This window comes from Coregonus clupeaformis, unplaced genomic scaffold, assembly GCF_020615455.1.
Source record: "Coregonus clupeaformis isolate EN_2021a unplaced genomic scaffold, ASM2061545v1 scaf0873, whole genome shotgun sequence".
In the NCBI taxonomy this organism is placed as follows: domain Eukaryota; kingdom Metazoa; phylum Chordata; class Actinopteri; order Salmoniformes; family Salmonidae; genus Coregonus; species Coregonus clupeaformis.
In genome coordinates, this window is record NW_025534327.1 from 190,467 (window position 1) to 215,342 (window position 24,876).

The 24,876-nt window shown below is 45.9% G+C and overlaps 1 pseudogene; it reads left to right on the plus strand.

The window, feature by feature from the left end:
• Positions 1–3,130: 3,130 nt before the first annotated feature.
• LOC123485860 lies at positions 3,131–23,556 on the plus strand (annotated as a pseudogene).
• The last annotated feature ends 1,320 nt before the right edge of the window (positions 23,557–24,876 follow it).

The following is a 24,876-nucleotide window of genomic DNA, read 5'->3' on the forward strand; positions in this document are numbered from 1 at the left end:
ACATGTAATTAACTAAATAGAATTACACTTAGGCTGCAATATGTTATGGCCAAGTGGGACCATCATGGTAGCCTACATAAGAAGAAGAGGGAAAAACGAATAAAAAAATGAGGGAATTAATAAAAAAATCTGAGGGAATTAATAAAACACATTTGAGGGAATGGTTAGAAAATCTGAGGGAACAGCTAACATCTGAGGGAATGGATAAAAAGTCTGAGGGAACTGATAAAAAACCAGAGGGACTGGCAGATGTGTTTCTCCACCAGGACCCTTAAGGGTGCGCCCTAGGGCTAGGACTGGCAGATGTGTTTCTCCACCAGGACCCTTAAGGGTGCGCCCTAGGGCTAGGACTGGCAGATGTGTTTCTCCACCAGGACCCTTAAGGGTGCGCCCTAGGGCTAGGACTGGCAGATGTGTTTCTCCACCAGGACCCTTAAGGGTGCGCCCTAGGGCTAGGACTGGCAGATGTGTTTCTCCACCAAGACCCTTAAGGGTGCGCCTAGGGCTAGGACTGGCAGATGTGTTTCTCCACCAGGACCCTTAAGGGGGTGCGCCCTAGGGCTAGGACTAGCAGATGTGTTTCTCCACCAGGACCCTGAAAGGGTGCGCCTAGGCTAGGACTGGCAGATGTGTTTCTCCACCAAGACCCTTAAGGGTGCGCCTAGGGCTAGGACTGGCAGATGTGTTTCTCTCACCAGGACCCTTAGAGGTGCGCCCTAGGCCAGGACTGGCAGATGTGTTTCTCCACCAGGACCCTTAAGGGGGTGGGCCCTAGGGCTAGGACTGGCAGATGTGTTTCCCACCAGGACCCTTAAGGGTGCGCCCTAGGGCCACAGATTCCAATCCCAGTTTTAGCTGGAACTTCTTTGTCTTCTCTGGTGTAACGGCATTCGAACAATTGGATGTGCATTCCGCCACTTACCGCGCGCTGGGATAATAAGGATGCGGGGTAAAAATCATACAAACAAAAAATAAATACGTTTTAACTAAACAAAATAAATCTGCTTTAATATTACATTCTCAAATTCTAATCGGGACATTTTCTGGCGTCAATAGTCCTTGCAGTGCTTCTGCCGCGGAAGTCAGAGAGGCCCAAACACGTATCGGCTGCAGATATAATGATGTCCAGCTTCTTGGACTTCTTAGACACTTGTGCTGTACAATTAATCACTGTGGCTATAAACGTTACAAAATCCACCTTCTTCGCAATGAGTGTATCCAGATCACTCGATTAACTTAAAACACTAGCAACTGGTTGCAATGCATCCACCGCCATATCTTCAACACTGTTGCCTCTGTCCCCTTCAACTCTCTTCACCACCTCCACATAGGAGATCTGTTGTACAGCCCTGATTCTTGACACCTCCACCTCTTTCTCCCTAACAGGGCACTCAAGGAAGTCCGGAGTATGATCCACACCACAGTTGCAACATTTTCCATTCACAGATTCTTCAATACCATACTTCTAACCATCTGCAAACATTTGACACGTGACCATACCCTTTACAATTCCCACACTGTAATGGTTTGGACACAAATGCTCTCACCGTACCTCACATATCCAAGCTTCACATGTTCAGGTAGTCTCCTCAAACAACAATAATATCCACAAGCTTTTCTCCCTTCCTCCATTTTCCATACACGGGTCAGGTGACGTGCACTGACCACTCCTGGGACTTTCTGACTGCTCCAAGATCAATACATTTTACTTCTGACGTGGACAATATTGCCAGATCCAGATCCAGTCACGCTTCTTCTGTTCTTCATCGACACAATTAAACAAAACAAGGCCAATTCTAGTCACCTTGATTGAATCCAACCTTTCCCACTGTTCTCTTCACAGTCCTCGATAGTACAAATGGATCTACCAAATTAACCTCCTTGTCCAAAAACGCAGTCCAACAAGAAATGCAAGAAATGCATTAGTCCCCCGAGTCTCAAACGGAATAGGCCAGAGCCCAGTGTGTTGACTGGGTACAGTATTGCCACCAGACCCTAACCCTTGGTGCGCTTGCCAGCTAGTTGTTTGCCAAATGCGCTAAGCTGAATCACCCTGCTGAAAACAACATTACTCCAATTGTAATAATTGTAATGGTTCTAGTGTCTTATGTGTAACGTGGTGCGTGGCCCGTAAAACACTATGCACATGTTTATATACCGTAGATTGGTGTCTGTTAATTGAGTAGCATTTAGATAACTTAGATAATCAGATTTCAACCAAAACCCAGATATTAACCAAAATAAGACGTCAAAAAGACGTCATGAAAAAGACATCTTAATCTGGTTGTGATCTGGTTATTTGTGGAACAATCTGCAGAGTTCACTGCAGTTACATGTGCTGGTGCCAAGCAGGCAGATTGAGGACCTCTATGTATTTAATGTATGTACCTTAATGTAGTTGAATGTTATTTGCTTTTATTAAATATGTATTTTTTTGTTATTGTGTGCTGAATTATATTGTTTTATACAGATACATGTGTATGTTGTTTTATTAGTCAGTTTGTATTGTAATGTGTACAGGGCTCTCTTGTAAAATAGATTTTTAATCTCAATGTGACTCCCTGTTTAAATAAAGGTTAAATAAATTAAATAAAAACATTAATTTCAACCAGAAAAATACGTCTTTATCACGTCTTATGTCCACTGGGTAGCTTTCAGAGGGCTTTGCAAGGCCACATGTGATAGGCCTGGCACTGTTGCCTACATTAACTATAGGGGGGAAAGCATTATGTTAACACATAACTTCCTGCCAGATAGATCTTTCATCATACAATGGCAGGATTGCGGTCGCGAGGGGCAGAGAGAGAGGGCCCGCCTGGACTGGGCTGGGTCGGGCCAGCCATCATCTCCCCTATGGCCTTGTTTGATCCGGGCCAAACGGTCCACAGTGGCTTTGAACGGTGAGAAAACACGTGGGACAGTAACCTTGGGGAGGTTCTGAATATCGCTTCAACTTCTCGCGACATTTAAAAACTTCAATAAGATGAACTCACTGTGCCTGTTGTCACTTGTGTCGCCAGAGAGAGCCGTTGGTCGTCGAGCATCCGTTTTTTTAGCTGAAGATTTTCCTGCAGCCGGCCAGAAGATCCACTGTCACTACTCACCACTAGCTGGCACTACCACCCCGGCCATGAGCGACGACGGAGACCAAGCTGCTGGAGTGTGCCGGTCCCTGTCTGCATCGCCGGAAGAAACCCCGCGGATGTGAAGTGCTCCCGGTGCAGGAACCACGGCTATGCTAGTCGCCCCTGAAGGGGATACAAGCGCTTCTGCAACTGGAGAGACTGCCAGTGCCAGAAATGCAAACTGATCGCGGAGCGGCAGAGAGTTATGGCTGCCCAGGTAGGGAACTACTGTAGTTGTGGCAAACACATGTAGCAGTGCATTGTATTAGGTTCGTACGATTAAGCTATGCATTGCGTTTTTTCACAGTAAATGTAAATAATGGTGTTTTGCAATTAAATGCATAAATGGATTGTGCATTGCCAAATGCATTGCGTTGTGTGGAACTAGCTAGCTAGTTAATGTTAGCAACAACTTATTAGCTACAGTGTTGCTACTGTAGTTTTCAAATAGTCTGTCAGATTTGTTTTCTTTTCATCCTACAGTTTGTTTGTGTTCCGTATTTACACAGTTTAGCACAACAAAGTCATTTGTTTAGATACATGGATACATTGAATAGCTAGATGGCTACAATCTGGCTGGCGGCCATCATGCTGGAGTTTCCCTCAGACAGACAGATACATGTGGAGACCAACAAATAATCAGGTTATTGAAATAAGATAGTGTCAACTTGTACAGGAAGGCTAACTGACACTATTGATTTTACTGAAATGATATGCTGCTGTATGCATGCATTGTAAATGTGTAAACTATAATTTACTAGAATACATTTTTATTTGGGCAACCTGTAGTTTACTAAAACAAACTCCAAGGTGAATGAAGTTTCTGATGAACTCCACCAACTGAGTTGATCAGAGACCAGGCTTTGTGGAATTCAGCTCCAGCTACATCTATTAGCCCAAGGTCAATACTTTATTCAGCTAGGCTACATGTAGACGCCTAATCTGCTGGCGGAAGAAGATGAAGTCACTCCCTGTCTGTCAGCAAGCCTTCTTCAGGCTATATGACTGTGAGACAATAAATCATTTATAAAGTTTGAAATATCCAATTGTTTCTATTCTGTAAGCCTTTTACAAGTTCACTGATATGCATGAATTCATATATTTTTATATGTAGGCAGATTTGGTGGACAAAGATAGGATCTAATATTCATTAAAAGCAGGCTGTGGTCAAAGCAAACCCAATAATATTCTCCACATGCATTTTACATCAGGTCAGTCTGTCTGTCTGTCTGTCTGCCTGTCTGTCTGTCTGTCTGTCTGCCTGTCTGTCTGTCTGTCTGTCTGTCTGTCTGTCTGTCTGTCTGTCTGTCTGTCTGTCTGTCTGTCTGTTCGTTGCTGGCTATCAGTCTGTCGTCTGTCTGTCTGTCTGTCTGGCTGTCTGGCAATGTCTGTCTGTCTGTCTGTGTCTGTCTGTCTGTCTGCCTGCCTGTCTGCCTGCCTGCCTGCCTGCCTGCCTGCCTGTCTGTCTGTCTGTCTGTCTGTCTGTCTGCCTGCCTGCCTGCCTGCCTGCCTGCCTGCCTGCCTGTCTGTCTGTCTGTCTGTCTGTCTGTCTGTCTGTCTGTCTGTCTGTCTGTCTGTCTGTCTGTCTGTCTGTAAAGTAACTAACTGTGTGTGTGTGTGTGTGTGTGTGTGTGTGTGTGTGTGTGTGTGTGTGTGTGTGTGTGTGTGTGTGTGTGTGTGTGTGTGTGTGTGTGTGCCTCTTTCTCCCTGTGTGTGTCCAGGTGGCTCTGCGACAGGCAGCAGGCTCAAGAGGAGGAGATGGGGCCTGTAGTCCGGTCAGTCTGCCCAGTCAGGAGGTTGTTGTGAAGAATGAGCCCACTGGAGACGTCGTCCTCGGCGTCTGGAGGACGATCACCTGCCGCTGGTGCCTCACCTTCAATGCAGGTACAGTCAGGTCCATTAATATTTACACACTGACCAAGTTAGTATTATTGGAGCCGTCTACCACAGCATGTTGGAGTTGAAATTAAATAATAGAGTATGAGCTGAAAGTGCAGACTTTCAGCTTTAATTTGAGGGTATTTACATCCAAATGAGGGGGGTGTAACGGTGAAGGAATTACAGCACTTTTTTATATGTGGTCCCCCCTTTTTAAGGGACATCAAGTAATTGGACAATTGGCTGTCAGCTGTTCCCATGACCAGGTGTGTGTTTGGCTGCTCAGCTGTTCCATGACCAGGTGTGTGTTTGGCTGCTCAGCTGTTCCATGACCAGGTGTGTGTTTGGCTGCTCAGCTGTTCCATGGTCAGGTGTGTGAGTGGCTGCTCAGCTGTTCCATGACCAGGTGTGTGTTTGGCTGCTCAGCTGTTCCATGACCAGGTGTGTGTTTGGCTGCTCAGCTGTTCCATGACCAGGTGTGTGTTTGGCTGCTCAGCTGTTTCCATGACCAGGTGTGTGTTTGGCTGCTCAGCTGTTCCATGACCAGGTGTGTGATTGGCTGCTCAGCTGTTCCATGACCAGGTGTGTGATTGGCTGCTCAGCTGTTCCATGACCAGGTGTGTGTTTGGCTGCTCAGCTGTTCCATGACCAGGTGTGTGATTGGCTGCTCAGCTGTTCCATGACCAGGTGTGTGTTTGGCTGCTCAGCTGTTCCACTACCAGGTGTGTGTTTGGCTGCTCAGCTGTTCCACGGCCAGGTGTGTGATTGGCTGCTCAGCTGTTCCACGACCAGGTGTGTGTTTGGCTGCTCAGCTGTTCCATGGCCAGGTGTGTGTTTGGCTGCTCAGCTGTTCCACGACCAGGTGTGTGTTTGGCTGCTCAGCTGTTCCATGACCAGGTGTGTGTTTGGCTGCTCAGCTGTTCCATGACCAGGTGTGTGTTTGGCTGCTCAGCTGTTCCATGACCAGGTGTGTGTTTGGCTGCTCAGCTGTTCCATGGCCAGGTGTGTGTTTGGCTGCTCAGCTGTTCCATGACCAGGTGTGTGTTTGGCTGCCTGAGCTGTTCCATGACCAGGTGTGTGTTTGGCTGCTCAGCTGTTCCCGACCAGGTGTGTGTTTGGCTGCTCAGCTGTTCCATGACCAGGTGTGTGTTGGCTGCTCAGCTGTTCCACGACCAGGTGTGTGATTGGCTGCTCAGCTGTTCCATGACCAGGTGTGTGTTTGGCTGCTCAGCTGTTCCACGACCAGGTGTCTGTTTGGCTGCTCAGCTGTTCCATGGCCAGGTGTGTGATTGGCTGCTCAGCTGTTCCACGGCCAGGTGTGTGATTGGCTGCTCAGCTGTTCCATGACCAGGTGTGTGTTTGGCTGCTCAGCTGTTCCATGGCCAGGTGTGTGATAGGCTGCTCAGCTGTTCCACGGCCAGGTGTGTGATTGGCTGCTCAGCTGTTCCATGACCAGGTGTGTGTTTGGCTGCTCAGCTGTTCCATGACCAGGTGTGTGTTTGGCTGCCCAGCTGTTCCATGGCCAGGTGTGTGTTTGGCTGCTCAGCTGTTCCATGACCAGGTGTGTGTTTGGCTGCTCAGCTGTTCCATGACCAGGTGTGTGATTGGCTGCTCAGCTGTTCCATGACCAGGTGTGTGTTTGGCTGCTCAGCTGTTCCATGACCAGGTGTGTGTTTGGCTGCTCAGCTGTTCCATGACCAGGTGTGTGTTATTCCCTCATTAGTTCATTTAGTTCAAGGAAGCAGATAAAATGTCTAGAGTTGATTTCAAGTTTGACATTTGCATTTGGAATCTGTTGCTGTTAACCCTCAGAATGAAGTCCAAAGAGCTGCCACTGCCAGTGAAGCAAGCCATCATCAGGCTGAAAAATCAAAACAAACCCATCAGCGAGAAAGCAAAAACATTAGGTGGCCAAATCAACTGTTTGGTACATTCTTAAAAAGAAAGAACGCACTGGTGAGATCAGGAACACCAAAAGGCCCGGAAGACCAACGGAAAACAACTGTGGTGGATGACAGAATAATGATTTCCCTGGAGAAGAAAGACTCCTTGACAACAGTTGACCAGATCAAGAACACCCTCCAGGAGGTAGGGAGTATTTGTGTCAAAGTCAACAATCAAGAGAAGACTTCACCAGAGTAAATAAAGAGGGGTTTACCACAAGATGTAAACCATTGGTAAGCCCTCAAAAACAGGAAGACCAGATTAGAGTTTTCACAAAAAACATCTAAAAAAGCCTGAACAGTTCTGGAACAACATCATATGGACAGATGAGACATAGATGAACTTGTACCAGAATGATGGGAAGAGAAGAGTATGGAGAAGGGGAAGGAACTGCTCATGATCCGAAAGCATACCACCTCATCTGTGAAGCATGGTGGAGGTAGTGTTATGGCGTGAGCATCTATGGCTGCCAATGGAACTGGTTCCTTGTATTTATTGATGATGTGACTGCTGACAAAAAGCAGCAGGATGAATTCTGAAGTGTTAAGGGCTATATTATCTGCTCAGAATCAGCCAAATGCTTCAAAACTCATTGGACGGCGCTTCACAGTGCAGATGGACAATGACCCGAAGCATACTGCGAAAGCAACCCAATACTTTTTTAAGGCAAAGAAGTGGAATGTTCTGCAATGGCCAAGTCAATCACCTGACCTGAATCCAATTGAGCATGCATTTAACTTGCTGAAGGCAAAACTGAAGGCAAAACACCCCCAAGAACAAGCAGGAACTGAAGACAGCTGCAGTAAAGGCCTGGCAGAGCATCACCAGGGAAGAAACCCAGCATCTGGTGACTGCCTGGGTTCCAGACCCAGCATCAGGTGATGCCTGTGGGTTCCAGACCCAGCATCTGGTGATGCCTGTGGGTTCCAGACCCAGCATCAGGTGATGCCTGTGGGTTCCAGACCCAGCATCAGGTGATGCCTGTGGGTTCAGACCCAGCATCAGGTGATGCCTGTGGGTTCCAGACCCAGCATCTGGTGATGCCTGTGGGTTCCAGACCCAGCATCTGGTGATGCCTGTGGGTTCCAGACCCAGCATCTGGTGATGCCTGTGGGTTCCAGACCCAGCATCTGGTGATGCCTGTGGGTTCCAGACCCAGCATCTGGTGATGCCTGTGGGTTCCAGACCCAGCATCTGGTGATGCCATGGGTTCCAGACCCAGCATCTGGTGATGCCTGTGGGTTCCAGACCCAGCATCTGGTGATGCCTGTGGGTTCCAGACCCAGCATCAGGTGATGCCTGTGGGTTCCAGACCCAGCATCTGGTGATGCCTGTGGGTTCCAGACCCAGCATCAGGTGATGCCTGTGGGTTCCAGACCCAGCATCTGGTGATGCCTGTGGGTTCCAGACCCAGCATCTGGTGATGCCTGTGGGTTCCAGACCCAGCATCTGGTGATGCCTGTGGGTTCCAGACCCAGCATCAGGTGATGCCTGTGGGTTCCAGACCCAGCATCTGGTGATGCCTGTGGGTTCCAGACCCAGCATCTGGTGATGCCTGTGGGTTCCAGACCCAGCATCAGGTGATGCCTGTGGGTTCCAGACCCAGCATCTGGTGATGTCTATGGGTTCCAGACTTCAGGCAGTCATTGACTGCAAAGGATTTGCAACCAAGTATTAAAACTCACAATTTAATTTATGATTATGTTAGTTTGTCCAATTACTTCTGAGACCCTAAAATTGTATGTATAAAATGGTTGTAATTCCGACACGGTTCAGACAATCATTTTGACAAAACCCTTAAATGAAAGATGAAAGTCTACACTTAAAGCACATCTTGATTGTTTCCTTTCAAATCCATTGTGGCGTACAGAGACAAAATGATGCAAATTGTGTCACTGTCCAAATACTTATGGACCTGACTGTATATAACACACACACACACACACACACACACACACACACACACACACACACACACACACACACACACACACACACACACACACACACACACACACACACACACACACACACACACACACACACACACACACTCACACACACACACACACACCGACCCATGTCCAAACGTATTAGTGTTACTGATGTAAATATCATCTGGTCCCTATGTTTATATCCCAGTATTATACCATGACTACCACAACTAACTATTGGGATTAGATCAGTTGATCCAATTGCCATGAGAAGTATGAACACAGGACTTGACATTAACGTTTTTAGCCACCAGTCCTTTAGACAAGTAGGACTGATTTTTTTACTTGTCTGAAAGCTCAAGTCACTTATAATGGTCTGTAACACTATGGGCCAAAATTGTGACTTAACAAGGAACCATTTGACAAAATATTATTATTATTATTATTATTATTATTATTATTATTATTATTATTATTATTATTATTATTATTATTATTATTATTATTATTATTATTACCAAACAGAGAATCAGACATCAGACAGCCTCCCCTCTGCCTATTGGCTTCTTTGCATAGTCAAGCCTGTCTCAAAATGTTTTGAATTGGCTGGTTAGTTTGTCTGTAGGTCTATCATTATTTTATAGACTAGATAGATATAGATAGATATAGGTAGGGATAGATAGGGATAGATAGATATAGATATGGATAGATAGGAGAGAAGATATAGATAGAGGATAGATAGTATAGATGATAGAAGATAGATATGATAGGATAGATAGATAGATAGATAAGATAGATAGGATAGATAGATAGGATAGATAGATATAGATGATGATAGATAGGGATAGATAGATAGATAGTAGATAGATAGATAGATAGATTTAATAGGATAGATAGATTGATAGATAGATGATAGATAGGATAGATAGGGATAGATAGATGATAGATAGATAGATAGATAGATAGAGATAGATAGATGATAGATAGATAGATAGATAGATAGATAGAGATAGATAGGATAGATAGGGATAGATAGATAGATAGATAGATAGATAGATAGGATAGATAGGATAGATAGATAGATAGATAGATAGATAGATAGGGATAGATATAGATAGATAGATAGATAGATAGGGATAGATGGGATAGATAGAGGATAGATAGATAGATAGGATAGATAGTATAGATAGATAGATAGATAGATAGATAGATAGATAGATAGATAGATAGGGATAGATAGATAGATAGATAGATAGATAGATGATAGATAGGGATAATAGGATAGATAGGGATAGATAGATAGATAGATAGATAGATAGATAGATAGATGATAGATAGGGATAGATAGATAGATAGATAGATAGGATAGATAGATAGATAGATAGATGATAGATAGGGATAGATAGATAGATAGATAGATAGGATAGGATAGATAGATAGATAGATAGATAGATAGATAGGTAGATAGATAGATAGATAGATAGATATAGATAGGGATAGATAGGGATAGATAGATACATAGATAATATATAGATAGGATAGATAGATGATAGATAGGGATAGAGGATAGATAGGGATAGATAGGGATAGATAGATATAGATAGGGATAGATAGATATAGATAGGATAGATAGATGATAGATAGGATAGATAGGGATAGATAGATAGATAGATGATAGATAGATATAGATAGATATAGAAGGGGATAGATAGGGATAGATAGGATAGATAGGATAGATAGATATAGATAGATATAGATAGGGATAGATAGGGATAGATAGATATAGATAGGGATAGATAGGGATAGATAGGGATAGATAGGGATAGATAGATATAGATAGATATAGATAGGGATAGATAGGGATAGATAGGGATAGATAGATATAGATAGGGATAGATAGGGATAGATAGGGATATATAGATATAGATAGATATAGATAGATATAGATAGGGATAGATAGGGATAGATAGATATAGATAGGGATAGATAGGGATAGATAGATATAGATAGGGATAGATAGATATAGATAGATATAGATAGGGATAGATAGGGATAGATAGATATAGATAGGGATAGATAGGGATAGATAGGGATATATAGATATAGATAGGGATAGATAGATATAGATAGGGATAGATAGGGATAGATATAGATAGGGATAGATAGGGATAGATAGGGATTGATAGGGATTGATAGGGATAGATAGCCAGGGATGGGCAACTTTGATGGGGGTGGGGGCCACAAAGCATTTGAACATATCATGAGTGGCAGCAGTCTGCTACCCACACATGCAGCCAGAGCCGGCCCCAGCCTTTTGGGGGCCCTAAGTGACATTTTGCGAGCAAAACATTTTAGCGGACAGAAAAAAATGAAGTTTTACAGTTAATTTCCTGCAATTCTAGACATTTTGACATGGTGCGTAGAGACAAATGCTGCAGTTTCAAAACAAGTTTGCTGCAATTCTACACATTCTGCAATGCAGTTTTTAATATGATATCTGAGTGAGAGTGACTAGCAAAATCAGTGGGGACCTACAAAAGGGGGTCGGCCCACGGGCCCAATCACACTGGCACACATGCAGGTGATGCACACACCATGACCTTTGCAGGATTTTCATAACCCTACGAACCCTGTTTGCCGACCAAAAATGTGCTATAATTGGGCAAATAACTCACTAACTAGCAAGGGAATATCAACAAATGTGCTCACGTGGCTACATGCAGCTCTGCCGGTCTGATCTCAAAAGCCTTTGATCTCGGGACCGCAAGTGATTGATAGACTGCCTGTCAATGCAATGGAACTCTACTTTGATGGCTCTGCAGACATTGGCAGGACAGTGCACAAATATTTCATGTGGAGGACATTCTGGTCCAATTCTGATGGGAGTAATTGTTTGATATTGTGGTTTTTTAGTGATTTTTTTACTTTTCCATTCGGACAACTTAAATCTATATTCTGCTTGTCCGACAATTTTTTTTACTTGCCCCGGGCAAGTGTTAATGTCGAGCCTTGAAACAATATGAGAAGTATGAACATATTCCAATAAAACAATAATGATGAAACGTATCTACCCTTCATCGAACCATAACCTCGACATCACCGGTCTACTAACTACCGGTCCTGGCAACCCATCATTACGCACACCTGGCAACCTTCATTACGCACACCTGGCAACCTTCATTACGCACACCTGGCAACCCATCATTATGCACACCTGGCAACCTTCATTACGCACACCTGGCAACCTTCATTACGCACACCTGGCAACCTTCATTACGCACACCTGGCAACCCATCATTACGTACACCTGGCAACCTTCATTACGCACACCTGGCAACCTTCATTACGCACACCTGGCAACCTTCATTACGCACACCTGGCAACCTTCATTACGCACACCTGGCAACCTTCATTACGCACACCTGGCAACCTTCATTACGCACACCTGGCAACCTTCATCTCCATAACTCAACCTATCTACCCTTCATCTATCCATAACCCAACTTAACTACCCTTCATCTAACTATAACCCAACTTAACTACCCTTCATCTAACTATAACCCAACTTATCTACACTTCATCTAACCATAACCCAATTTATCTACACTTCATCTAACTATAACCCAACTTATCTACACTTCATCTAACCATAACCCAACTTATCTACACTTCTTCATGTAAGCAGAGGATCAGACACCTGGTTCTGAATTCCACTATTTGACTCAATATTTTGGTTTCTTTATCTGTCTGACACTGTGTTCTGTTTAAACAGTCAACTGAAGGATTCCCCCTGGCAGAACTAATATTTAGTTACTAAAGTTACTTTGGTGAGAGTTGATCTATCAATAAGGCTGAGGCTGAGGAGGGAGCAACGTCACATGATGGCAGTTAATCTATCTTTAAGTTTAGCATGTACAGTGAGGGAAAAAAGTATTTGATCCCCTGCTGATTTTGTACGTTTGCCCACTGACAAAGACATGATCAGTCTATAATTTTAATGGTAGGTTTATTTGAACAGTGAGAGACAGAATAACAACAAAAATCCAGAAAAACGCATGTCAAAAATGTTATGAATTGATTTGCATTTTAATGAGGGGAAATAAGTATTTGACCCCCTCTCTCAATGAGAAAGATTTCTCGCTCCTGGTGTCTTTTATACAGGTAACGAGGCTGAGATTAGGAGCACACTCTTAAAGGGAGTGCTCCTAATCTCAGCTTCTTACCTGTATAAAAGACACCTGTCCACAGAAGCAATCAATCAATCAGATTCCAAACTCTCCACCATGGCCAAGACCAAAGAGCTCTCCAAGGATGTCAGGGACAAGATTGTAGACCTACACAAGGCTGGAATGGGCTACAAGACCATCGCCAAGCAGCTTGGTGAGAAGGTGACAACAGTTTTTGCGATTATTCGCAAATGGAAGAAACCAAAATAACTATCAATCTCCCCTGGCCTGGGGCTCCATGCAAGATCTCACCTCGTGGAGTTGCAATGATCATGAGAACGGTGAGGAATCAGCCCAGAACTACACGGGAGGATCTTGTCAATGATCTCAAGGCAGCTGGGACCATAGTCACCAAGAAAACAATTGGTAACACACTACGCCGTGAAGGACTGAAATCCTGCAGCGCCCGCAAGGTTCCCCTGCTCAAGAAAGCACATATACAGGGCCGTCTGAAGTTTGCCAATGAACATCTGAATGATTCAGAGGAGAACTGGGTGAAAGTGTTGTGGTCAGATGAGACCAAAATCAAGCTCTTTGCCATCAACTCAACTCGCCGTGTTTGGAGGAGGAGGAATGCTGCATATGACCCCAAGAACACCATCCCCACCGTCAAACATGGAGGTGGAAACATTATGCTTTGGGGGTGTTTTTCTGCTAAGGGGACAGGACAACTTCACCGCATCAAAGGGACGATGGACGGGGCCATGCACCGTCAAATCTTGGGTGAGAACCTCCTTCCTTCAGCCAGGGCATTGAAAATGGGTCGTGGATGGGTATTCCAGCATGACAATGACCCAAAACACACGGCCAAGGCAAAAGGAGTGTCTCAAGATGAAGCACATTAAGGTCCTGGAGTGCTAGCCAGTCTCCAGACCTTAATCCCATAGAAAATCTGTGGAGGGGAGCTGAAGGTTCGAGTTACCAAACGTCAGCCTCAAAACCTTAATGACTTGGAGAAGATCTGCAAAAGAGGAGTGGGACAAAATCCCTCCTGAGATGTGTGCAAACCTGGTGGCCAACTACAAGAAACGTCTGACATCTGTGATTGCCAACAACGGTTTTGCCACCAAGTACTAAGTCATGTTTTGCAGAGGGGGTCAAATACTTATTTCCCTCATTAAAATGCAAATCAATTTATAACATTTTTGACATGCGTTTTTCTGGATTTTTTTGTTGTTATTCTGTCTCTCACTGTTCAAATAAACCTACCATTAAAATTATAGACTGATCATGTCTTTGTCAGTGGGCAAACGTACAAAATCAGCAGGGGATCAAATACTTTTTTCCCTCACTGTATATATATATATCTCTTAGCAAAGAAATAAACGTTAGCATGTACTTAGGCTTGGGGTTAGCATGTACAGTGGGGAGAACAAGTATTTGATACACTGCCGATTTTGCAGGTTTTCCCACTTACAAAGCATGTAGAGGTCTGTAAATTTTTATCATAGGTACACTTCAAATTCAACTGTGAGAGACGGAATCTAAAAACAAAAATCCAGAAAATCACATTGTATGATTTTTTAAGTAATTAATTTGCATTTTATTGCATGACATAAGTATTTGATCACCTACCAACCAGTAAGAATTCCCGGCTCTCACAGACCTGTTAGTTTTCTTTAAGAAGCCCTCCTGTTCTCCACTCATTACCTGTATTAACTGCACCTGTTTGAACTCGTTACCTGTATAAAAGACACCTGTCCACACACTCAATCAAACAGACTCCAACCTCTCCACAATGACCAAGACCAGAGAGCTGTGTAAGGACATCAGGGATAAAATTGTAGTCCTGCACAAGGCTGGGATGGTATACAGGACAATAGGCAAGCAGCTTGGAGAGAAGGCAACAGCTGTTGGCGCAATTATTAGAAAATGGAAGAAGTTCAAGATGACGGTCAATCACCCTCGGTCTGGTGCTCCATGCAAGATCTCACCTCGTGGGGCATCAATGATCATGAGGAAGGTGAGGGATCAGCCCAGAACTACACGGCAGGACCTGGGCAATGATCTGAAGAGAGCTGGGACCACAGTCTCGGCAGGTAGCTTAGTGGTTAAGAGCGTAGTGCCAGTAACCGAAAGGTCGCTGGTTCTAATCCCCGACCCGACTAGGTGAAAAATCTGTCGATGTGCCCTTGAGCAAGGCACTTAACCCTAATTGCTCCTGTAAGTCGCTCTGGATAAGAGCGTCTGCTAAATGACTAAAATGTAAAAAAAATGTAAATGTAAGTAACACACTACGCCGTCATGGATTAAAATCCTGCAGCGCACGCAAGGTCCCCCTGCTCAAGCCAGCGCATGTCCAGGCCCGTCTGAAGTTTGCCAATGACCATCTGGATGATCCAGAGGAGGAATGGGAGAAGGTAATGTGGTCTGATGAGACAAAAATAGAGCTTTTTGGTCTAAACTCCACTCGCCGTGTTTGGAGGAAGAAGAAGGATGAGTACAACCCCAAGAACACCATCCCAACCGTGAAGCATGGAGGTGGAAACCTCATTCTTTGGGGATGCTTTTCTGCAAAGGGGACAGGACGACTGCACCGTATTGAGGGGAGGATGGATGGGGCAATGTATCGCGAGATCTTGGCCAACAACCTCCTTCCCTCAGTAAGAGCATTGAAGATGGAGTCGTGGCTGGGTCTTCCAGCATGACAATGACCCAAACACACAGCCAGGGCAACTAAGGAGTGGCTCCGTAAGAAGCATCTCAAGGTCCTGGAGTGGCTAGCCAGTCTCCAGACCTGAACCCAATAGTAAATCTTTGGACGGAGCTGAAAGTCCGTATTGCCCAGCGACAGCCCCGAAACCTGAAGGATCTGGAGAAGGTCTGTAAGGAGGAGAGGGCCAAAATCCCTGCTGCAGTGTGTGCAAACCTGGTCAAGACCTACAGGAAAGGTATGATCTCTGTAATTGCAAACAAAGGTTTCTGTACCAAATATTAAGTTCTGCTTTTCTGATGTATCAAATACTTACTACAATAATAAAATGCAAATGAATTACTTAAAAATCATACAATGTGATTTTCTGGATTTTTGTTTTAGATTCCGTCTCTCACAGTTGAAGTGTACCTATGACGCCGTAGGTAGGAAAACCCGCAAAATCGGCAGTGTATCAAATACTTGTTCTACCCCACTGTATATATACAGTGAGGGAAAAAAAGTATTTGATCCCCTGCTGATTTTGTACGCTTGCCCACTGACAAAGACATGATCAGTCTATAATTTTAATGGTAGGTTTATTTGAACAGTGAGAGACAGAATAACAACAAGAAAATCCAGAAAACGCATGTCAAAAATGTTATAAATGTATTTGCATTTTAATGAGGGGAAATAAGTATTTGACCCCTCTGCAAAACATGATTTAGTACTTGGTGGCAAAACCATTGTTGGCAATCACAGAGGTCAGACGTTTCTTGTAGTTGGCCACCAGGTTTGCCACATCTCAGGAGGGATTTTGTCCCACTGCTCTTTGCAGATCTTCTCCAAGTCATTAAGGTTTCGAGGCTGACGTTGGCAACTCAAACTTTCAGCTCCCCTCCACAGGTTTTCTATGGGATTAAGGTCTGAGACTGGGTAGGCCACTTCAGGACCTTAATGTGCTTCTTCTTGAGCCACTCCTTTGTTGCCTTGGCCAGTGTTTTGGATCATTGTCATGCTGAATACCATCCACGACCATTTTTAATGCCCTGGCTGAGGGAAGGAGGTTTCACCCAAGATTTGACGGTACATGGCCCAGTCCATCGTCCCTTTGATGCGGTGAAGTTGTCCTGTCCCCTTAGCAGAAAAACAACCCCAAAGCATAATGTTTCCACCTCCATGTTTGACGGTGGGGATGGTGTTCTTGGGGTCATAGGCAGCATTCCTCCTCCTCCAAACACAGCGAGTTGAGTTGATGCCAAAGAGCTCGATTTTGGTCTCATCTGACCACAACACTTTCACCCAGTTCTCTTCTGAATCATTCAGATGTTCATTGGCAAACTTCAGACGGGCCTGTATATGTGCTTTCTTGAGCAGGGGGACTCTTGTAGCGCTGCAGGATTTCAGTCCTTCACGGCGTAGTGTGTTACCAATTGTTTTCTTGGTGACTATGGTCCCAGCTGCCTTGAGATCATTGACAAGATCCTCCCGTGTAGTTCTGGGCTGATTCCTCACCGTTTTCATGATCATTGCAACTCCACGAGGGGAGATCTTGCATGGAGCCCCAGGCCGAGGTAGATTGACAGATCTTTTGTGTTTCTTCCATTTGCGAATAATCGGACCAACTGTTGTCACCTTCTCACCAAGTTGCTTGGCGATGGTCTTGTAGCCCATTCCAGCCTTGTGTAGGTCTACAATCTTGTCCCTGACATCCTTGGAGAGCTCTTTGGTCTTGGCCATGGTGGAGAGTTTGGAATCTGATTGATTGATTGCTTCTGTGGACAGGTGCTCTTATACAGGTAACAAACTGAGATTAGGAGCACTCCCTTTAAGAGTGTGCTCCTAATCTCAGCTCGCTACCTGTATAAAAGACACCTGGGAGCCAGAAATCTTTCTGATTGAGAGGGGGTCAAATACTTATTTCCCTCATTAAAATGCAAATCAATTTATAACATTTTTGACATGCGTTTTCTGATTTTGTTGTTGTTATTCTGTCTCTCACTGTTCAAATAAACCTACCATTAAAATTATAAACTGATAATTTCTTTGTCAGTAGGCAAACGTACAAAATCAACAGGGGATCAAGTACTTTTTTCCCTCACAGTATTTTATTAAATTCCATTCCTTACTAGTTTTGTGTGTATTAGGTATATGTTGTGAAATTGATATTACTTGTTAGATATTACTGCACTGTTGGAGCTAGAAGCACAAGCATTTCGCTACACACGCTATAACATCTGCTAAACACGTGTATGTGACAAATACAATTTGATTTGATTTGATTTGGTACTATCACATTGTCCTGATGTCCTGGTACTGTCAGTATAGTCCTGATGTCCTGGTAATCTCAGTATAGTCCTGATGTCCTGGTAATCTCAGTATAGTCCTGATGTCCTGGTACTATCAGTATAGTCCTGATGTCCTGGTAATCTCAGTATAGTCCTGATGTCCTGGTACTATCAGTATAGTCCTGATGTCCTGGTACTATCAGTATAGTCCTGATGTCCTGGTACTATCAGTATAGTCCTGATGTCCTGGTACTATCAGTATAGTCCTGATGTCCTGGTACTATCAGTATAGTCCTGATGTCCTGGTAATCTCAGTATAGTACTGGTGCCAGCCACCAGTCCATCTTTTGATCACTCCGTGGTAGAGGAAGTAAGGAGGCAGAAACAGCTTGTTCCTTCTAACCTGATAGCATCTCAGGACTGGAATACCAAGCCGGTCAAGGCTGCCTCCACTGTGTGTGTTTGTGGCCCCTGGACCGGTGACAGAGAGGAGAGGAGTTGAGCACTCAGTGATTCAGCCATGATGACAACGGTCGGAACAGAACAGGGACACACACATACACACACAACACTTCTTTCTCCTAATCTACTGATAGTGAGAGCTGAATAGGTCAGAAGCTTGAGAAAAATGTGTCTTTGTTGAATCCAGATATCCCAACAGATGATGAGGACTGTTGTTGATATGGTAAATGTGCCTTAATGCTGCTCCTTGAGTTAGGTTAGTTGTCTTGTTTGTTTCATCCATTGATGACGTTGTTTGTGTTTGATTTACCAACGAAGAGAAGAATCAGTTCAGGACAGACTACGTTCTGCCACCAGCAGATGGTGCTATGGTGTGGGACTGAAAAAGAGTTCATCAAGTTTTATTCTCTCTCCTGTCTGTTCCTGCAGGGAGTCGGTCCGGCCTGAGGGACAGTATACCTGACCCTGTTCCTCTTACCCTGCATGGAGTCGGTCCGGTCTGAGGGACAGTATACCTGACCCTGTTCCTCTTACCCTGCATGGAGTCGGTCCGGCCTGAGGGACAGTATACCTGACCCTGTTCCTCTTACCCTGCAGGGAGTCGGTCCGGCCTGAGGGACAGTATACCTGACCCTGTTCCTCTTACCCTGCATGGAGTCGGTCCGGCCTGAGGGACAGTATACCTGACCCTGTTCCTCTTACCCTGCAGGGAGTCGGTCCGGCCTGAGGGACAGTATACCTGACCCTGTTCCTCTTACCCTGCATGGAGTCGGTCCGGCCTGAGGGACAGTATACCTGACCCTGTTCCTCTTACCCTGCAGGGAGTCGGTCCGGCCTGAGGGACAGTATACCTGACCCTGTTCCTCTTACCCTGCAGGGAGTCGGTCCGGCCTGAGGGACAGTATACCTGACCCCTGTTCCTCTTACCCTGCATGGAGTCGGTCCGGCCTGAGGGACAGTATACCTGACCCTGTTCCTCTTACCCTGCAGGAGTCGGTCCGGCCTGAGGGACAGTATACCTGACCCTGTTCCTCTTACCCTGCAGGAGTCGGTCCGGCCTGAGGGACAGTATACCTGACCCTGTTCCTCTTACCCTGCAGGGAGTCGGTCCGGCCTGAGGGACAGTATACCTGACCCCTGTTCCTCTTACCCTGCAGGGAGTCGGTCCGGCCTGAGGGACAGTATACCTGACCCTGTTCCTCTTACCCTGCAGGGAGTCGGTCCGGCCTGAGGGACAGTATACCTGACCCTGTTCCTCTTACCCTGCAGGGAGTCGGTCCGGCCTGAGGGACAGTATACCTGACCCTGTTCCTCTTACCCTGCAGGGAGTCGGTCCGGCCTGAGGGACAGTATACCTGACCCTGTTCCTCTTACCCTGCAGGGAGTCGGTCCCGGCCTGAGGGACAGTATACCTGACCCTGTTCCTCTTACTCCTGCAGGAGTCGGTCCGGCCTGAGGGACAGTATACCTGACCCTGTTCCTCTTACCCTGCAGGGAGTCGGTCCGGTCTGAGGGACAGTATACCTGACCCTGTTCCTCTTACCCTGCAGGGAGTCGTGGCCTGAGGGACAGTATACCTGACCCCTCCCTGACCTCTAACCCTAACCCCTGTCTATCCTCTGTCCCTGTAGGTAGTCGTTCCCGGCCTGGCGTCCAGCCCCACAGCGTTCAGTAGGGGGCAGTCTACTGAGGGAACAGCTGACCTCCTGGTGGACACGTCCTACTACAACTTCTACCAGCCGTCCCTTAACCCTGCAGCCTACTACAACAGCCTGTATAACTACCAACAATACCAGGTAGGCCTCTCTGTAACCCTACCTACCCTTAACCCTACCCTTAACCCTACCCTACCCTACCCTACCCTTAACCCTACCCTACCCTACCCTACCCTACCCTACCCTTAACCCTACCCTACCCTACCTTAACCCTACCCTCCCCTACCCTTAACCCTTAACCCTTAACCCTTAACCCTTAACCCTTAACCCTGCAGCCTACTACAACAGCCTGTATAACTACCAACAATACCAGGTAGGCCTCTCTGTAACCCTACCTACCCTTAACCCTACCCTTAACCCTACCCTACCCTACCCTACCCTTAACCCTACCCTACCCTACCCTACCCTACCCTTAACCCTACCCTACCCTACCTTAACCCTACCCTGCCTTAACCCTACCTTAACCCTACCCTACCTTAACCCTACCCTACCTTAACCCTACCCTGCCTTAACCCTACCTTAACCCTACCCTATCTTAACCCTACCTACCCTTAACCCTACCCTACCCTACCTTAACCCTACCCTGCCTTAACCCTACCTTAACCCTACCCTACCTTAACCCTACCTACCCTTAACCCTACCCTACCCTACCCTACCCTACCCTACTTTAACCCTACCCTACCTTAATCCTACCCTAGCTTAACCCTACCCTGCCTTAACCCTACCTTAACCCTACCCTAGCTTAACCCTACCCTACCCTTAACCCTACCCTACTCTACCTTAACCCTACCCTGCCTTAACCCTACCTTAACCCTACCCTACCTTAACCCTACCTACCCTTAACCCTACCCTACCCTACCCTTAACCCTACCCTACCCTACCTTAACCCTACCCTACCTTAACCCTACCCTGCCTTAACCCTACCTTAACCCTACCCTACCTTAACCCTACCTACCCTTAACCCTACCCTACCCTACCCTTAACCCTACCCTACTCTACCTTAACCCTACCCTACCTTAACCCTACCCTGCCTTAACCCTACCTTAACCCTACCCTACCTTAACCCTACCTACCCTTAACCCTACCCTACCCTACCCTTAACCCTACCCTACCCTACCTTAATCCTACCCTACCTTAACCCTACCCTGCCTTAACCCTACCTTAACCCTACCCTACCTTAACCCTACCTACCCTTAACCCTACCCTACCCTACCCTTAACCCTACCCTACTCTACCTTAACCCTACCCTACCTTAACCCTACCTACCCTTAACCCTACCCTACCCTACCCTTAACCCTACCCTACCCTACCTTAACCCTACCCTACCTTAATCCTACCCTAGCTTAACCCTACCCTGCCTTAACCCTACCTTAACCCTACCCTAGCTTAACCCTACCCTACCCTTAACCCTACCCTACTCTACCTTAACCCTACCCTGCCTTAACCCTACCTTAACCCTACCCTACCATAACCCTACCCTACCTTAACCCTACCCTGCCTTAACCCTACCTTAACCCTACCCTACCTTAACCCTACCTACCCTAAACCCTTAACCCTTAACCCTTAACCATACCTACCTTAACCCTACCCTACCTTAACCCTACCTACCTTAACCCTACCCTACCTTAACCCTTAACCCTTAACCCTTAACCATACCTACCTTAACCCTACCCTACCTTAACCCTACCTACCTTAACCCTACCCTACCTTAACCCTTAACCCATAACCCTTAACCCTTAACCCTTAACCCTGCAGCCTACTACATCAACCTGTACAACTACCAGTAATATCCCCATTTCGGCCAATCAGATCAGGTCTCCCTGTTATTACCTCCCATTTCGGCCAATCAGATCAGGTCTCCCTGTTATTACCTCCCATTTCGGCCAATCAGATCAGGTCTCCCTGTATTACCTCCCGCCTACAAACACCTATTGTAGAGGAAAGAATATCTCCCAACGGGGAGAAGAGGGAGACACATGTTCAAGGACTCAACTACCCATGATTCATTCTCTAACATTGAGGAATACACATCATCAATCTCAAGATTCATCAAAAAATCCAGACATACCCCAACCAAAAACCCTGGACTAACGGAGAAATCCGTACCCTGCTGAGAGCCCGTACTGCAGCATTCAACGTCAGCAAAGTGAACCCCGATGACAATGTGTACAAGGCGAGCAGGTCCATTAGGAAAAGACTGGAATCACAATACGACAGTTCAGACACACAACCCATGTGGCAAAGACTACAGGCTCTTACGGACTACAGAGCCACAGGCAGCTGTGATGCCCACCGACTCCTCCCTCTTACGGACTACAGAGCCACAGGCAGCTGTGATGCCCACCGACTCCTCCCTCTTACGGACTACAGAGCCACAGGCAGCTGTGTGATGCCCACCGACTCCTCCCTCTTACGGACTACAGAGCCACAGGCAGCTGTGTGATGCCCACCGACTCCTCCCTCCCAGATGAGCTCAACACATTCTGTACCTGATATGAGACCACCCACACTGAGCCATCCAGGTGGGCTCTCGATGCTCCGGACGACCAGGTGCTTCTGCTCTCCGAGGCTGACATGAGGAAAACTCTCAAGAGAGTGAATACTCACAAAGCCTCTGGCCCAGATTGAATCCCTGACCGCGTCCTCAGAGCGGACTCCGACCAGATGGCAGGCTTCTTCTCGGACATCTTCAACATGGCGCTGTCTCATGCTGTAGCCCCACACACTTCAAGAAAACCACCACTGTTCCAGTGCCCAAGAACTATAACAGAGTGTAGAACACCTTCATGATTCCTATATTGTATATGATAACAGAGTGTAGAACACCTTCAAGGACAGTCACATCACATGCATGATGCATTGTCTACCGTCACATCAATTTCTTACTTCCTTTTAGCTGAGAGAGGACTTGTGAGCTCTGTTTAATGCTCTGTTTAAAAATCATATTGAGATTGAGAAAGTCTAATTTCTTCTCCCCCCACCTGTCTGTGTGTGCGTGTTATCGTCTGAAGCAGATGCCGAACGGCGAGAGTCGCTTATCCAGCCACAACGTGTCTCCCCAGTACCGGATGCACTCCTACTACTCTGCTGCCTCCTACCTGAGCCAGGGCCTGGGGATGGGGACCACGGGGTTAGGCCAGGGGTTAGGCCAGGGATTAGGCCAGGGATTAGGCCAGGGATTAGGCCAGGGGTTAGGCCAGGGATTAGGCCAGGGATTAGGCCAGGGATTAGGCCAGGGATTAGGCCAGGGATTAGGCCAGGGATTAGGCCAGGGTTGGGGACCACGGCAGCCTGTGTTCCCCCATCTTCTCTCTGGAGGACAACAACACCTGCAATGAGACCAAGCAAGCCTGTGAGTAACACACACAGATATGTGTGCATGCATACACAGAGATACACATGCAACAAACACTTGTAGACACACATACGCTAAATCACGTACAGTACCAGTCAAATATTTATAACACCTACTCATTCAAGGGTTTTTCTTTATTTTGTACTATTTTCTACATTGTAGAATAATAGTGAAGACATCAAAACTATGAAATAACACATATGGAATCATGTAGTAACCCAAAAAGTGTTAAACAAATCAAAATATATTTTATATTTGAGATTCTTCAAAGTAGCCACCCTTTGTCTTGATGACAGCTTTGCACACTCTTGGCATTCTTCAACCAGCTTCACCTGGAATGCTTTTCCAACAGTCTTGAAGGAATTCACATATGCTGCACACTTGTTGGCTGCTCCTTCACTCTAGGTCCAACTCATCCCAAACCATCTCAATTTGGTTGAGGTCGGGGGGATTGTGGAGGCCAGGTCATCTGATGCAGCACTCCATCACTCTCCTTCTTGGTCAAATAGCCCTTACACAGCCTAGAGGTGTGTTGGGTCATTGTCCTGTTGAAAAACAAATTATAGTCCCACTAAGTGCAAACCAGATGGGATTTTGTATCACTGCAGAATGCTTTGGTAGCCATGCTGGTTAAGTGTGTCTTGAATTCTAAATAAATCACAGACAGTGTCACCAGCAAAGCACCCCCACACCATCACACCTCCTCCTCCATGCTTCACGGTTGGAACCACACATGCGGAGATCATCCGTTCACCTACGCTGCGTCTCACAAAGACACGGAGGTTGGAACAAAAAACCTCAAATTTGGACTCAAATAAAATAAAATAAAATGTTATTTGCCACATGTAGACATTACAGTGAAATGCTTACTTACAAGCCCTTAACCAACAATGCAAAGTAAAACAAATAAAAAAAGTGTTAAGCAAAAAAAATCAAAGCAAATAACTAAAGAGCAGCAGTAAAATAAAATAACAGTAGGGAGGCTATATACAGGGGGTACCGGTGCAGAGTCAATGCTGGGGGCACGGCAGTCAAGGTAATTGAGGTCATATGTACATGTGGGTAGAGTTAAAGTGACTATGCATAAATAATAAACAAAGTAGCAGCAGAGTAAAATAGGGGGATGGGGGGGGGGGGCAGTGCAAATTGTCCGGGTAGCCATGATTAGTTGTTCAGGAGTCTTATGGCTTGGGGGTAGAAGCTGTTGAGAAGCCTTCGGACCTAGACTTGGCGCTCCGGTACCTCTTGCCGTAGCGGTAGCAGAGAGAACAGTCTATGACTAGGGTAGCTGGAGTCTTTGACAATTTTGAGGGCCTT